At 41.5% G+C, this 15,454-nt stretch overlaps 1 pseudogene; it reads left to right on the forward strand.

Annotated features, from left to right (window-relative positions):
* Positions 1-112: 112 nt before the first annotated feature.
* On the forward strand, positions 113-10,881 carry LOC118388694 (probable aminopeptidase NPEPL1; annotated as a pseudogene).
* The last annotated feature ends 4,573 nt before the right edge of the window (positions 10,882-15,454 follow it).

The following is a 15,454-nucleotide window of genomic DNA, read 5'->3' on the forward strand; positions in this document are numbered from 1 at the left end:
ACAGTATTGATTGTTGAATTCGATTTACATAATAGCAAGCGAGGACTGATGGTTTGGTTAGCAAGTCTGTTTGGAAAACACGGCAACTACTGTCGCCATCTAGTAAACACACGTCTAGTGGCTAATGTTAAATTATAGCCATGGTATGAAAGAGAATCATCTCCGGGCTCTATGCGTTCTCTGTAAAATAATGCAACTCTGTTAAAAGGGCAGTTGCACGTCGTTTATTATTCCCCATAGAACTCATAAGCCCCTCCGTTGATTATTCCTTACATAATCTTTGGTTATACAGACACACGTCAATGGTAAATCAGCATTGCTCGTGTTGTGTGGAAAACCCCCTGCTATGTCCTTGTGGTATATTAGCTTGTTTTTTTTTAACGATTGTGGATATTAGCAGTCAAAAAAATATATACATTGCATTAGGTTTGTAGCAGCAGTTTTAGAGATCCAAGAAAACTTAGTTTAGGGTTAGATAGTGTGTGAAATAGATTTCTGAAATCAGTACGTTTTGGTCATTTCCCCCGTACAATCAAAGTGGAAAAGACTACATGGAAAGACTAACGTTACTATACAAAAATATGGAAAAGGCATCTAATTCAACCTCAGCTGTGACACTTCTCTATGAAAAGCAGGATGTACGATAAAGTGCATCAATCCGTCGCTTTGTCCAAAGGTGGCGAATGTGGTGCTCGAATTCAAAGTTTCTGCCGGAGACTCGGAGCCCCAAAATCGCCCGGTCAACTGAATAACCTGCAGCAAGCAACCTGGACTCAAGTCATGGGGAAATTGCAGCCAGGTGTCAGCGTAAAGGTGAGAAAATAAAAAAGCAGGGCTGCTCGCGCTGAACTGAGCGGCGCTGGAGTTCTCCGACAAGCACTCACCAAAGCTAGCTGGCTAACCTGTATCAGTAACTTTTTTTCTACCTAGTAATTATACTATGACAATGTTTACTTTTACGCTCGGTATTTTGTGAAATAGTTAAATGGTTAGATAGCTCGCAAACTAGCTTATCTACCACAAATCAAGTAATGCTAGAAAAGTGGGTTTTCACCGACAACGAATTCGGCAGAAGTTCTGCTCCCATTCATTTTCAATGAGGTCACGCGATGAGAAAATGAGCATTAGAACCCTGCAAGCAGAGCGGTAGCAAAAGCGGAACTCTGCTCTACTTTATGCAAAATGAATGTAGAGCGTTGGAAAGAAGCATTCTGGTCTAAACCAATGGAAGCTCCTCAGAGGAAGGGGAGGACCATCCAACTCTGAATTTTAATAAAAATTGTGAAACATTAAAAAAGTTATCATTTTTAGATAAAACTATAATATATTAATGTCTCCAAATAACTGATTAAAACACTGTTTAGCAATGGTCTACAGTAACCTCAACAGAACCATCTAGGGTAGCACCATGGTATAAACCAGAGGACAGCTATTTTCTGTCCTCTGGGTACATTGACTTCAATACAAAACCTAGGAGGCTCATGGTTCTCACCCCCTTCCATAGACTTACACAGTAATTACGACCACTTCCGGAAAGACGCCCTCCAACCTATCAGAGCTATTGCAGTATGAATTAACATCTTGTTCACCCAATCAAATGATCAGAGAATACATCTTGTACTGAAAGCATAAGCATGGGGCGGCAGGGTAGCCTAGTGGTTAGAGAGTTGGACTAGTAACTGAAAGGTTGCACGTTTAAATCCCTGAGCTGACAAGGTACAAATCAGTCGTTCTGCCCGTCTGCCCACTGTCTGCCCACTGTTCCTAGCCCGTCATTGAAAATAAGAATTTGTTCTTAACTGACTTGCCTAGTTAAATAAAGGTAAACAAATATATAAAAAAATAAAAAGCTACAACCAACTAGCACTGCAGTGCATAAATACCTTCTTTTTTTTAAATTAAGGAGATGCAGCAGAGTGATGGAGCTAGCTATATGTTGTAAATAGTTTCTTAGTTTACCTTTCACTTACTTAGCTAATTTAGCCTACTCAACAACATGACTCAAACAGAGAGTCAGGTTGTTGAGTAGGCTTTTGTTTCCTTCTTTTTAACTAGCTGGCTATCTATCCAACACTGCAACTCTTCCTAGTCAAGGTAAGCTTTCGGTTTTATAAATGTATTGCCACCGGGACAACTGCTAAACTGCTTGCTGTACTGTGTGATTGCATACATGGATTGGATTGTGCATTTACTAACGTGTTAGTTCTAGTTTGTTGACAACGTTAATATGTTGACAATGATGTAGGCTGTGTAGCGGTTATGATAAGAAGGTTAGGCTTGGAGAGTTTTTTGCGCCTGGTCACAAACCGCTCGTGTTGTGCACTGAAGTCCACAAGCGAAGGGAAAAGCTAAAAGGCGGAGAGTGCGTTGATGCAAGAAGGAATTTATACAACAAGCAAAGTGATGAAGCTGTATATGGCTGCTATGAAAGTGAACTGTGTGTGCGGGGATCAGGGGTGTATTCATTCCACTGATTCTATTGCCAAACTTTTCTTAAATGGAAGCAAACGGAATTAAATTATTGCAGTCCAGATAAGCTAGATGCAGGTAAGAGTGTGCAAGGTGGTATTGAATGTCTGTCACCTTTATTCCTCCAACTTGTCTCTTGACCTGTACACCTACGTTATAAACTTTAATTTGTAGGATAGGTTGTAGCAACCTTGTGATGTTTATAGGGCAAATTCGGGTAGCCTATCATGTAGTAGCCTAAATCTTGTCGATGGTACATTGAACTGGGTGAATGGAATATGAATGACAGTCATCCAATATTTACTGTAGGCCTAATAGAAAATAAGGCCATGCTCATGAAAAAAAAAATTCTCACCTGCCGCCACGGGTCAAAACCACTGTTAGTTTGTAACATGCCATCTCTATTCTCCAACCAACCATATTGACTAATTCCTTGATCCCTGACAAAATAAAAAAATGTCAAATGTAATATTCAACTTTTCCCCCATTTTAATAGAGGAAGCCGGCCTGAGGGAAAGTCAGTCTTGCTGTATTAGCTAGCTAGCATGTTCCAACCTTCTCAACATGTTCATGTGCCAAGTCGCATGTCCCCGACTAACCTAGTCACGAAATGTGGCGATGTCTTCACATTATGTAGACAAGGCTCTGCACATTTTACATATAAACATTCTAAATGTCCCTTGTTTGTCACGAATATTGAATACAATATTATTTAAACTTACTCTGCCGATTGTCCGTGGTGCTGGTCCCTCAGTTGGTCAATTTTTGACAAACTATCCACAGGAAAGTAACGTTATTATTAAACCGACTTCAAAACACAGGTCTATGTGTGTGGCAATCAAGATTAGTGATGTTCAGTTTGTGAACAATTCGTTATTTTACAACTCTTTTTACTGACTTGATTCATTTTTCTGAGTGACTTCACAATTGCTGGCCGCAATTGTTTTTCTTTAGTTCATCACTGAAGGTACGTGCACAAGACAGACACACGTGAACCATGTATACTGCAGGTGTTTATATGCTTTTACATGTGTGCCAGATGATAGAAATGTTAACTTCAGTACCGATGCTTTAAAAGGTTGGTTAAACAATACTTTCCTGTGGATATTGTATCTCAAATTTCAAGCAACTGAAGGACCAACAGCGCAGAGTAAGTTAAAATAATTGTATTCAACATTCTGGCTTGTAGAAAATCTGAGAGGAACAAATACTCTCATGTTCCAGGTGGTGTATTTAGATATTCAGCACCTGGACCCCAGGCAACGACTAAGCTTGCTATTACTCCTCGTGACATTAATTAATGTTTGGTCCAACCAGCTGACTTTGGAGTCTAACTCTAACTAACAACTTATTTTAAACCAAATATACTCTATTTGACTGGGTATGTCTTTTTGTCTTCAGGAGATTAAGGCAGTAGGGACAGAACTGGACATTACTCCTGTCATAATTCGTGGAGAGGAAATGAAACAGAAAGGATTTGGAGGTACTGTATCAGGAGAAGGCTTGTTATAATGGCCATGCATCCAAAGCCTTGGCTATGTGTTATGCTTCCATTTGAAGCCATTTTAGCTATGGATTGGAACTCTAATCTGTTGGGTTATTTGCTTGCAATCACACAGACTAATGTGTGGGCCAGTTATAAAATACTTTTCCAAACTGGCTGTACTCTTGTGAAGTTTTTAAACAACAACATGAATATGTACTGTATGTATCAGGTCACGTGTGGACCACATGCTTTCTTCCACTTCCCTTATGGAGTTTTCTTGGTACATTGCCATGAAAAAGTATTTGCATAATGGGACCCTTGTCATCCAAAAAGTTGGCTCATGTTTTCCAAAAAGCACCTGGATGATCATCAAGACTCTTGGAAGAATTTCCTATGAGAATATAATTCAAAAGTATCACTTTTTGGATGACATGGGTTCCATTATTTTTGGTGAAAACCAAACACTACATTCCACAGTAAAAACCTCATACCAACGGTCAGCGTGGTGGTAGTGTGATGGTTTGGGGATTTTTTATTTATTTTATTTCACCTTTATTTAAGCAGGTAGGCTAGTTGAGAACTAGTTCTCATTTGCAACTGCGACCTGGCCAAGATAAAGCGTAGCAATTCGACACATACAACAACACAGAGTTACACATAGAATAAACAAAACATACAGTCAATAATACAGTAGAACAAAAGAAAACAAAAAGTCTATATACAGTGAGTGCAAATGAGGTAAGTTAAGGAAATAAATAGGCCATGGTGGCGAAGTAATTACAATATAGCAATTAAATACTAGAATGGTAGATCGGCAGAAGATGAATGTGCAGGTAGAGACACTGGGGTGCAAAGGAGCAAAATAAATAAATAAATACCATTATGGAGATGAGGTAGGTAGATAGATGGGCTGTTTACAGATGGGCTATGTACAGGTGCAGTGATCTGTAAGCTGCTCTGACAGCTGGTGCTTAAAGCTAGTGAGGGAGATGTGAGTCTCCAGCTTCAGAGATTTTTGCAATTCGTTCCAGTCATGGGCAGCAGAGAACTGGAAGGAAAGACGACCAAAGGAGGAATTGGCTTTGGGGGTGACCAGTGAGATATACCTGCTGGAGCGCGTGCTACGAGTGAGTGCTGCTATGGTGACCAGTGAGCTGATATAAGGCGGGGCTTTACCTAGCAGAGACTTGTAGATAACCTGTAGCCAGTGGATTTGGCGACGAGTATGAAGCGAGGGCCAACCAACGAGAGCGTACAGGTCGCAATGGTGGGTAGTTTTGTCACACCATGGTGGGCTTTGGTGACAAAACAGATGGCACTGTGATAGACTGCATCCAGTTTGTTGAGTAAAGTGTTGGAGGCTATTTTATAGATGACATCACCGAAGTCGAGGATCGGTAGGAGGGTATGTTTGGCAGCATGAGTGAAGGATGCTTTATTGCGATATAGGAAGCGGATTCTAGATTTAATTTTGGATTAGAGATGCTTAATGTGAGTCTGGAAGGAGAGTTTACAGTCTAACCAGATACCCAGGTATTTGTTGTTGTCCACGTATTCTAAGTCAGAGCCGTCCAGAGTAGTGATGCTGGACAGGCGAGCAGGTGCGGGCAGTGATCGATTGAATAGCATGCATTTAGTTTTACTTGCGTTTAAGAGCAGTTGGAGGCCACGGAAGGAGAGTTGTATGGCATTGAAGCTCGTCTGGAGGTTAGATAACACAGTGTCCAAGGAGAGGCCAGGATTATACAGAATGGTGTCGTCTGCGTAGAGGTGGATCAGAGAATCACCAGCAGCAAGAGCAACATCATTGATGTATACAGAAAAGAGAGTCGGCCCGAGAATTGAACCCTGTGGCACACCGATAGAGACTGTCAGAGGTCCGGACAACAGTCCCTCCGATTTGACACACTGAACTCTATCAGAGAAGTAGTTGGTAAACCAGGCGAGGCAATCATTTGAAAAACCAAGGCTGTCGAGTCTGCCAATAAGAATGTTGTGATTGACAGAGTTGAAAGCCTTGGCCAGGTCGATGAATACGGCTGCACAGTAATGTCTCTTATCGATGGCGGTTATGATGTCGTTTAGAACCTTGAGGGTGGCTGAGGTGCACCCATGACCAGCTCTGAAACCAGATTGCAATGCGGAGAATGTATGGTGGGATTCGAAATGGTCAGTAATCTGTTTGTTAACTTGGCTTTCGAAGACCTTAGAAAGACAAGGTAGGATAGATATAGGTCTGTAGCAGTTCGGGTCTAGAGTGTCACCCTCTTTGAAGAGGGGGATGACCGTGGCAGCTTTCCAATCTTTGGGAATCTCAGACGATACGAAAAAGAGGGTCATGCAGCAAGACAATGATCCAAAACACACAATCAAGTCTACATCAATCAAATGTTGACCTTATCCCAATTTGGTTTTTTTCACCTTTATTTAACCAGGTAGGCTAGTTGAGAACAAGTTCTCATTTACAACTGCGACCTGGCCAAGATAAAGCATAGCAGTGTGAACAGACAACACAGAGTTACACAGGGAGTAAACAATAAACAAGTCAAAAAGTCTATATACATTGTGTGCAATAAGCATAGGCTTATAAGCGTAGGCTAATAATTACAATTTAGCAGATTAACACTGGAGTGATAAATGATCAGATGGTCATGTGCAGGTAGAGATACTGGTGTGCAAAAGAGCAGAAAAGTAAATAAATAAAAACAGTATGGGGATGAGGTAGGTAAATTGGGTGGGCTATTTACCGATGGACTATGTACAGCTGCAGCGATTTTTGAGACGTTGTGAGACGTTGTGGCAGGACTTGGAACGAGCAATTCATGCTTGAAAATCCACAAATGCCACTGAGTTAAAGCAATTCTGCATGTGGACCAAAATTCCTCCACAGCGACGTGAGATACTGATCAACAACTACGGGAAGTGTTTGGTTGGAGTCATTGCAGCTAAAGGTGGTACAACCAGTTATTTAGTGTAAGGGGGCAATTTCTTTTTCACACAGGGGCATTGTGTGTTGCATAATTTAGTTTATTAAATTAAGTATGTAATTGTTGTGTTATCTGTTCACGCAGGTTCCCTTTATCTAATATAGGTTTGGATTGAAGATCTGATAACATTCCGTATAAAAATAATAATATGCAAAAGTTGAGCAAATTAGAAAGGGGGCATACAGCTCTGTATGTTTGTTTGGTGGTTGTCCTCTACGTTTTGTCTTTGAATATACAATGTTTCTATTCAGCTTTGTTACTTTCTCAACAAAACAATCTGATTTAATGGGACCCAAGAGATTTTGGCAAAAAGGAATGTCAAATTAAATTAGTTTTTCCACATTGGAACAAAGTGTGTATTCTGGTTTATGAGTTGTCATGATACACATACACTCATCATGGTTCTCTGACTGATAACACAATATTAGTTTCTGTGATCATCAACTCAATCACTTTGGATTGTTTGGGCCTTCAGAGATCTATGGAGTGGGCAAGACAGTGGTGAACCCTCCTGCCCTGGCAGTCCTGAGTCACAAACCAGATGGTGCCACCCAGACTATTGTATGGGTGGGCAAGGGCATCGTGTATGACACTGGAGGTCTCCGCATCAAGGGAAAGGTATAAAGGTATGCTTATTGCTGGTCAGTTGGGTTTGCATCCCAAATAGCACCATATTCCCCGTAGTGCACTACTTTTGAACAGAGCCCTATGTGTAAAGGGAATTAGAGTGCCATTTGGAACGGGTCATTAATGTGATTATTTTGTCCAATTCAATGGATGTTGGGGAGTTTCCAGCCAAATAAGTATTAAATTACAATGTTGTAAAGGTTGAATGTACTTTTCTGTTGCATCAAGACCAACATGCCTGGGATGAAAGAGACTGTGGTGAGGCAGCAGCCATTTTAGGAGCTTTCAAAGCTACTGTCAATCAGGTGAGGCCTACTGTACCTACTACCCCTGCTTACTCTTTCAAGTCAAGTTCTTATTTGAAACATAAGGTCCTGTTAGGAGACACCCTATTGGAACATGTACTGAAAGTTTGGTTAGAGCTGTTGAAAAGTTGAAATGTGTCTTTATTTCAGGGCTTCAAGGACAATCTCCATGCCGTATTCTGCCTGGCGGAGAATGCAGTCGGACCCACTGCCACACGGCCAGATGACATCCACACGCTCTACTCTGGAAAGAGTAGCCATTGGGGGAGCATGTAAACCGGTTAGGCAAGGTAATGGGAACCGGGCTAATATGATGGCAACCTGATGGAGGTAAGTAGAGTTTTTCCTTCTGATGGGCTTTTGTGTGGGAAAGAAACAATTAGCTGGCATTTGAGCAAGGATTCATTATTGGCTTACATTTAGTTTGTTGTTTGGTTAATTTATGGTTTCAATAGCCTTTTGTTCTTTTTGCTGCCTTTCTGATTGAGGAATTTATGGCCTGAAATACATTTTTTTCCCACTCTTGTTTTGCTAACTTTCTCACAAAGGACAGTGGAGATCAACAACACTGATGCTGAAGGCAGGCTAGTGCTCTCTGATGGTGTGGTGTATGCCAGCAAGGACCTCTCTGCTGACATCATCCTGGATATGGCCACTCTGACAGGGGCACAGGTGTGTGACGGGTGGCCTCTAAAGCCACAACAGTGCAGCTTTGGCAACAACACTCGCCTACATTACTTTGATGCCCCACACTTCTTTAATCACTTATTGTCATTTTGCAGCAAGAGGGATATCATTTTGCAATTATATAATAGATTTAGGCCTCTAATATTTGATGTATTTGTATTTCTATAAGACTTAGTCCAAAAAATGTTCGGAAGTGATGGTTTGGTAATAAATGTTAGCCCAAGAAAGTCAAGTCATCACATGTACATTGTTGAAACACTCATAAAAGCCAGTTGGGACTGTTTTACATTCACTGCACTTCAATCAGAGCAAAGGTTAACAGGGCTTGTGACAGACATAATACCTAGTAATGAAAAAGTTTTACTTTCCATTGATCTTTGCACTCACTGACATTTATCTTTAGCCCAAGACAAACTCCCCCACATTCTCTGAGGAACAAAACAAAACAACTTATCAAGGGTGTCTCACACAAGTGGATGGTGTTAATCACACAAAATTGTTAGGCCTACAAAAAGAGATTTTCCTTAGAACAGTCATTTTCTAACTCAAAACACACCTCGTGCTGGTGATGACGGCACCACATCCTGTGGTAACCCTCATGATGTGCTGATTCGGCTTATTCTGAAAACACCACATGATGCACCATATTGTCTTTTTTTGTGCTAGCTAATGAATTAGCTAATTGCAAGTGAAACATTTGTCGCTGAGGTCTGATCAGCACAAAATTGGGGCTGATTTTTGTTGCTGACCAGAAAAGGTTTAAATCTATACGGAATATAAATGAAACATGCAACAATTTCTAAGATTTTTTTGAGTTACAGTTCATGTAAGGACATCGGTCAATTGAAATAAATTCATTAGGCCTTCATCTATGGACTTCACATGACTGGGAATACAGAAATGCATCTGTTGGTCACAGATACCTTTAAAAAAAAAGTTTGGGTGTGGATCAGAAAACCAGTCAGTCTGCTTTGCATAAAGTTTATCAAGCTGTTGATTGTGGAATGTTGTCCCACTCCTCTTCAATGGCTGTGCGAAGTTGCTGGATTTTGGTAGGAACTGGAACACTCTGTCACACATTAATACAGAGCATCCCAAACATGCTCAATTGGTCACATGTCTTGTGAGTATGCAGGCCATGGAGGATCTGGAAAATTATCAGCTTCCAGGAATTATGTACAGATCCTTGCGACATGGGGCTGTGCATTATCATGCTGAAACATGAGGTGATGGCGGCAGATGAATGGCACGACTTTGGGCCTCAGGATCTCGTCACGGTGTCTTTAAATTGCCATCGATTTAAAAAGCAATTGTGTTCCTTGTGTTCCTGGATAAGAGTGTCTGCTAAATTACTCAAATGTAAATGGATGTCTTTGCTGTGTCTGTGAAATGACAGGAAGAACGCCACGAGCTCCTGTGCCGGCCTCTATCGGCTCTCACCTGGGTTTTGACTGGCCTGGGGTCTGGGTCCATGTGGACATAGCCTCCCCTGTCCATGCTGTAAGTGACTGGATATTTGAGTTTAGTAGGGGTGATTTCCGAGACACAGATTAAACCTAGTCATGAACTAAAAAGCAAACCCAATGGAGAATCCTCACTGAAAATGCTTTATAGTCCAGCATTAGGCTTAATGTGTCTGGAAACAGCTCCTTAAAGTTTCAATTAATATTTACAAAGTATAAACTAGACATGCTATATTAAATTAATTTCAGCCCCTCACAGATCTTGACTGACTTGTATAAACAAAGGATCTTCATATGTATAGCTTATCAATCTAGCGCTTACAGATCGGTGAAGAAATGTGTAGGAGCTAAGGGAATGGGGGCTGGGAGCCCAAATATAGTTGAGTCATGGTGTAACCTGTCCTCTCTCTCGCTCTTTCCCTCCCTCACACTCTGCAGGGTGAGCGCAATACCTACTTTGGCGTGGCTCTGCTCATGGCTCTGTTCGGCCAGGCCTCAGACGACCCCATGCTCAACCTTGTGTCTCCTCTGGGGGCCGCTACCATGAATGCCGCATCCAGGGACCCGATGGAGCGCGACTGCAAGTGGAGGAGACTGGTGTAAAACCTCCAAACAGACACCTCTGGACCCACCCACCTCCACTCTTTACACTGACATACACTGAACACCTAGAAAGCATTTCCAATCCTCAATTTTTATTTGACTCATTCACAATGGAGTGACATTTTTTGGGAAAAAGAGCAGGTGGCTAGAATTTCTCTCAAATTTGTTCATGTTGTATTTAATTGACTGTCTTTAATTTAGTCAATTCTCAAAAATTAACCATAGCTATAATAAAATCAAAATACAGCCTTAAATGGTTAAGTAACTGAATAAGGTATTTGATCCTGTGTGGTAAGTGATGGTTTATTTTTCTGTTTCAATGTCCTTGAGCAAATTAGCTTGTTTAGGTATCAGGCAAACACATACTTTGGTTTTTAGCCATAGCCTAGCCACTGATGGCCAACTTCTCATTCTGGACATTGGGAATAACCCATGTGAATAGTAAAGCTGAATATTTGGAATAGGACATATATGTATTTGTTTTCACCTTTATTGAACCAGGTAGGCCAGTTGAGAACAAGTTCTCATTTACAACTGCGACCTGGCCAAGATAAAGCAAAGCAGAGTGACAAAAACAACTCTGCAGAGTTGCACATTAACAAACGTACAGTCAATAGCACAATAGGAAAAAAAAAATAAGAAAAATCTATACACTGTGTGCAAATGTAGATGAGTAGGGAAGTAGGCAATAAATAGGCCATAGAGGTGAAATAATTACAATTGTATTATTAATGATGTGCAAGTAGAGATACTGAGGTGCAAGAGGGTAAGTAATAATATGGGGATGAGGTAGTTGGGAGTGCTATATACAGATGGGCTGTGTACAGGTACAGTGATCTGACAGCTGATGCTTAAAGTTATAGAGGGAGATATAAGACTCCAGCTTCAGTGATTTCTGCAATTCGTTACAGTTATTGGCAGCAGAGAACTGGAAGGAAAAGTGGCCAAAGGAAGTGTTGGCTTTGGGGAAGACCAGTGAAATATACCTGCTGGAGCACTTGCTATGGGTGGGTGTTGCTATGGTGATCAGTGAGCTGAGATAAGGCTTGGCTTTACCTAGCAAAGACTTCTAGATGACCTGGAGCCAGTGGGTTTGGTGACGAGTATGCAGCGAGGGTCAGCTAACGAGAGCATACAGGTCGCAATGGGGGGTAGTATATGGGGCTTTGGTGACAAAACAGATGGCACTGTAATAGACTACATCCAGTTTGTTGGTGGCTATTTTGTAAATGACATCGCAGAAATCGAGGATCGGTAGGATAGTCAGTTTTACGAGGGTATGTTTGGCAGCATGAGTGAAGGAGGCTTTGTTGCGAAATAGGAAGCAGATCCTAGATTTCATTTTTAGATTGGAGATGCTTAATGTGAGTCTGGAAGGAGAGTACAGTCTAACCAGACACCTAGGTATTTGTAGTTGTCCACATATTCTAGGTCAGAACCGTCCAGAGTAGTGATGCTAGTTGGGTGGGAGGCTGCCGGCAGCAATCGGTTGAAGAGCATGCACTTAGTTTTACTAGCATTTAAAAGCAGTTGGAGGCCATGGAAGGAGTGTTGTATGGCGTTGAAGCTCGTTTGGAGGTTTGTTAGCACAGTGTCGAAAGAAGAGCCAGATGTATACAGAAATATATATATATATATATATACATACATACATACATACATACATACATACATACATACATACATACATACATACATATGTATACAGAATGGTGTCGTCTGCGTAGAGGTGGATCAGAGAATCACCAGCAGCAAGAGCGACATCATTGATATACACAGAGAAAAGAGTCGGCCCCAAAATTGAACCCTGTGGCACCCCCATAGAGACTGCCAGAGGTCCAGACAACATGCCCTCCGATTTGACACATTGAACTCTATCTGAGAAGTCGTTGGTGAACCAGGCGAGGCAGTCATTTGAGAAGCCAAGGCTATTGAGTCTGCCGATAAGAATGCGGTGATTGACAGAGTCGAAAGCCTTGGTCAGGTCGATGAATACAGCTGCACAGTACTGTCTTTTATCGATGGCGGTTATGATATCGTTTCGGACCTTGAGCATGGCTGAGGTGCACCCATGACCAGCTTGGAATCCAGATTGCATAGTGGAGAAGGTACGGTGGGATTCGAAATGGTCAGTGATCTGTTTGTTAACTTGGCTTTCGAAGACCTTAGAAAGGCAGTGAAGGATGGATATAGGTCTACAACAGTTTGGGTCTAGAGTGTCTCCCCCTTTGAAGAGGGGGATGACCGCGGCAGCTTTCCAATCTTTGGGGATCTCAGACAATATGAAAGAGAGATTGAATAGGCTAGTAATAGAGGTTGCAACAATTTCGGCTGATAATTTTAAAAAGAGAGGGTCCAGATTGTCTAGCCCGGTTGATTTGTAGGATCCAGATTTTGCAGCTCTTTCAGAACATCAGCTGTCTGGATTTGGGTGAAGGATAAGCGGGGGGGCCTTGGGCAAGTTGCTGCAGGGGGTTGCTGAAATGTTGGCAGGGGTAGGGGTAGCCAGGTGGAAAGCATGGCCAGCCGAAGAAGAATGCTTATTGAAATGATCGATTACTGTAGATTTATCTGGTGATAGTGTTTCCTATCCTCAGTGCAGTGGGCAGCTGGGAGGAGGTGCTCTTATTCTCCATGGACTTTAGTGTCCCAAAACTTTTTGGAATTAGTGTTACAGGAAGCAAATTTCTGTTTGATAAAGCCAGCCTTAGCTTTCCTAACTGACTGAGTATATTGGTTCCTCTTCCCTGGAAAGTGGCATATCGGGGGGGCTATTCGATGCTAATGCAGAACGCCACAGGATGTTTTTGTGCTGGTCAAGGGAAGTCAAGTCTGGGGTGAACCAAGGGCTATATCTGTTCTTAGTTCTACATTTTTTTAACGGGGCATGCTTATATAAGATGGTGAGGAAAGCACTTGTGAAGAGCAACCAGGCATCCTCTACTGATGGGATGAGGTCAAAATCCTTCCACGATACCCGGGCCAGGTCGATTAGAAAGGCCTGCTCGCTGAAGTGTTTTAGGGAGCGTTTGACAGTGATGAGGGGTGGTCGTTTGACCGCGGACCCATTACGTACGCAGACAATGAGGCAGTGATCGCTGAGTTCCTGGTTGAAGACAGCAGAGGTGTATTTAGAGGGCAAGTTGGTCAGGATGATATCTAAGAGGGTGCCCATGGTTACGGATTTAGGGTTGTACCTGGTAGGTTCCTTGATAATTTATGTGAGATTGAGGGCATCTAGCTTAGATTGTAGGACTGCCGGGGTGTTAAGCATGTCCCAGTTTAGGTAACCTAACAGTACGAACTCTGAAGATAGATGGGGGGGGGGCGATCAATTCACATATGTGGTCCAGGGCACAGCTGGGTGCTGAAGGGGGTCTATAACTTTATTAGTCCACATGATATGGAAATTTGTCTTCTGCTTTTCTTGGAATTAAACATTAAGCAATCTTATATGCTGCATGAAATACAAAAGTTGACAACCTTGCCTGGTAATGTGGAATACTTTTATAAGTAGCAAGCAAGCTGTGGTTGTGTTCCACTGGTCAGTTGTTGAAAGCATCAACCAATGGTTGCCTAGCACATTGACTGTCATCGACTTGACAGATTGCTGTATTGTGTTTAGCTGACATGTAAAACCTATCCAAGTGTTGTAAGATCTGTCAGCAATGCCTAGACAAAGGAACGCACCATATATATTTAAAGTTCTTAAGTAGAAATATTTTAAAGTACTACTTAAGTCATTTTGGGGGTATCTGTACTTTACTATTTATATTTTTGACAACTTTTACTTCACTACATTAAATATATTAATTCACTTTTTACTTCATAAATTTTCCCTGAAACCCAAAAGTACTCATTACATTTTGAATGCTTAGCAGGACAGGAAATTGGTCCACTTCACACACTTATCAAGAGAACATTCCCGGTTCTTCCCTATTGCCTCTGATCTGGCAGACTTACTAAACACACATGCTTTGTTTGTAAATTATGTCTGAGTGTTGGAGTATGCCCTGGCTAAAAAACAAGAGAATGGTGCAGTCTGGTTTACTTTATGTAAGGCATTTGAAATTATTTATACTTTTACTTTTTATACTTAAGTATATTTAAAACCAAATACTTATAGACTTTTACTCTAGTAGTATTTTACTGGGTTACTTTTACTTGAGTCATTTGCTATTAAAGTATCATGACTTTTACTGAAGTAAGACAATTGGGTACTTTTTTCACCACGGATCATTTGCATGGAGCAACATTTGAATGCCACAGGTTATTATTATTTATTTAACCATTATTTAACTAGGCAAGTCAGTTAAGAACAAATTCTTATTTACAATGACGGCCTACACCCGAAAAACCCTAACCCGGACGACGCTGGGCCAATTGTGCGCCAGTTGTGATACAGCCTGGAATCGGACCAGGGTCTGTTGTGACACCTCTAGCACTGAGATGCAGTGCCTTAGATCGCTGGCCACATTGATGCAGGCAAGCCTGTAAAATTGTTAACATTGTATCAATAGCTCTCTTGAATGAAACTTGCAATGAAACATGCAAGCCTGTAAAATGTAAATGTCATATTTTGGCAAGCCTCAAATTGTAGCATACCAATGCGTCACTTTCTGGATGTTGCAAGTGCAAGTTCTGCCCATGTTATGCCCATTCGGGAATATTACCCCCCCACCCAAAATGTAACTTTTTGAAAGGATTATGATTGAAGCCAAGGGCAGTGTTTGGGTGGTTAATTAATTAAAAGGTGCAATGTTTGTAAAACAAAATCAATTCAGCTGTTCCTGTGTGTAGTGTACTGTATGTAATGAGTCACTAATC

This window comes from Oncorhynchus keta, chromosome 10 (assembly GCF_023373465.1).
Source record: "Oncorhynchus keta strain PuntledgeMale-10-30-2019 chromosome 10, Oket_V2, whole genome shotgun sequence".
NCBI classification, from domain to species: Eukaryota; Metazoa; Chordata; class Actinopteri; order Salmoniformes; family Salmonidae; genus Oncorhynchus; species Oncorhynchus keta.